The sequence below is a fragment of the Zea mays genome, chromosome 5, assembly GCF_902167145.1.
Source record: "Zea mays cultivar B73 chromosome 5, Zm-B73-REFERENCE-NAM-5.0, whole genome shotgun sequence".
Taxonomy (NCBI): Eukaryota; Viridiplantae; Streptophyta; class Magnoliopsida; order Poales; family Poaceae; genus Zea; species Zea mays.
In genome coordinates, this window is record NC_050100.1 from 37,012,792 (window position 1) to 37,014,936 (window position 2,145).

General features: G+C 37.1%; 1 long non-coding RNA gene across 1 annotated transcript; it reads left to right on the forward strand.

The window, feature by feature from the left end:
• Positions 1-266: 266 nt before the first annotated feature.
• LOC103626232 (uncharacterized) lies at positions 267-907 on the forward strand. Its single transcript, XR_552784.2, has 4 exons — positions 267-301; positions 421-483; positions 578-684; positions 851-907. It is a non-coding gene; the product is annotated as an uncharacterized lncRNA (long non-coding RNA).
• The last annotated feature ends 1,238 nt before the right edge of the window (positions 908-2,145 follow it).

Here is a 2,145-nt window from a genome sequence, read left to right on the forward strand (position 1 = left end):
TCTCTGCAATATCGATGGATCGAGTCGAGTCATAGGAAGCTATTCAGCTAAATTAATAAGGTTCATAGAATCATATGTATTATTTTATTTTCATCTATGCTTTTGTACTGTAGTGCATTGTACGCTTTGCTACCCAGAAAGCTTGTTATTTGGTCTTCTTCAAAAAGAAAGTTGAAGATTATGTTTTTCTTGCAGCACCTAATCGTTATAGTTGCTCTATCAAATGTAGGCTGAAATAGAAAAGGTTAAGAAAAGAAGAGAAGAAAGAGCTATTGAAAAGGCACGGCATGAAGAGGAAATGGTTTGTATTTGACAATCATAATCTCTTTTATAATAATTTTGTAAGTTTATGTCTACCATTTATTACATTCAGATATTTTTTGCATTTGGAATTAAATACATACATTTGCCATTTTGAAGACATTGCTAGCTAGAGAAAGAGCACGTGCCGAGTTTCAAGACTGGGAGAAGAAAGAGGAAGAGGTCAATATCTTAAAATCTGACGCACACCATTCAATTTGTGTTGGAGTTAATATAGAATTGTTATTTATCTACCATTTCTCATTTTGGAGTGCAGTTTCATTTTGACCAAAGCAAGGTCAGGTCTGAGATCAGGTTGCGGGAGGGGCGTACAAAGCCTATTGATGTTCTCCTTAAGAATCATTTGCTCATCCTTATCTAAGTGTAAGTCGACTGAAAAAAGCGTTGTCCCTGCAGCACCCTACCTGTGTAATTTTCTGTATGTTTTTTGAAGCCAGCTGTTGTATATTCTGACACCATCGCACAGTACATCAAATGCATTTTATAACTTAACAGTTCCTGAAATATGTGTATTTTGCAAAAATATCAGGGATTAACAGTGAAAGAAATGGAAGAGCTACGTGATGACATTAAGATGCATCTTGATCTGGATAGGGAAGCCAAACAAATGTTAAGTACTAGGAGGTACATGTCATTTTCTTTCACCCTTTTCCTGAATAACTTGTTGGCATTAAGATGCATGACACTATTACCTTCTTCCTGAATAACTGTGAGAGAGATGTATAAAATATGTAGTTTTTTATGTTGAAAATACTGAAGTATGGAACAATGTACTCCTAACTAGGGATTGTGGTGGGACACAAAACTGACAGTAGCTTCCATTTTCCTATAGTAAATTTTATTTGTCATTATCTAGCTTTGCATATATAATTTTCTCCAAGTTCCTTACAGAAGCTATACCAAGTTTTATATTTAGTCCCTAGTATGAGTGGAAACTTTGTATAACTGCTGTAAGGAAAAACTTGTTCATAAGATTAGCAAGAATGCTAATACATGTGTCTATCTTGAATTCTTGGTCTGAAAATTTATCAGGCACTCATGGTGGTATGCGAATGGGAGTTAGGCGAGGCTCGGAAAAGAGATGCCCTAGATCGAGCTAGGGTCCGTGGTGAGGAACCACCACCTGAGGTTCTTGCAGAAGAGAGAGGTTTGCATGCAAGTATTGAGGGGGATGTAAAAAGTCTCCTAGATGGTAAAACTTCCACAGAGCTTGTTAAGAAACTTCCACAGTCTCTTGCAGAAGAGAGAGGTTTGCAGGCAGTTGAACTTTGGCAGAAACTTGGTTGCTCCAGATGGATGTGGAGCCAGGACTCGTATTGAAGCTTCTGCTTGATGGACGGCTGAAGCTTGTGTTGGCCTTGACATTATTGAATTCTCGTGCCTCTTTACAAGTAGAGTCTGTATCTTTTTGTTCTCCTATAAAGAAATGTTCATGAAATCAATGTCATTCTGACTGGTAGTAGGTCTCTATTCTTAGATTCTGTTTGAATAAGGGGGATGGAATCCAAATCCTTAGGATTTAGTTCAACTTTGAACTAAATTTCTAGAGCAACCCCCTTATTTGAGCACCCATGTATGGGCCAGATTATGTGATTCCCTGTACCATCAACCAGTTGACTAATAAATACTCACATGTTGCCTGTATTTCTCTTCTTTTTCTTTGAGTGTGAACATGTAGTCTTTCAACATTGCCAGAAGCGGGAGCTGTAAAAGCTTATGTTAGTAGTTTTGTTCAAGAAATTAAGACTTTCTATCATTTGGAATCAGCACTTGATAGTCAATCTAGCTGACTTCCATGTCTATTTGGTTTTTTAATGAAATGTT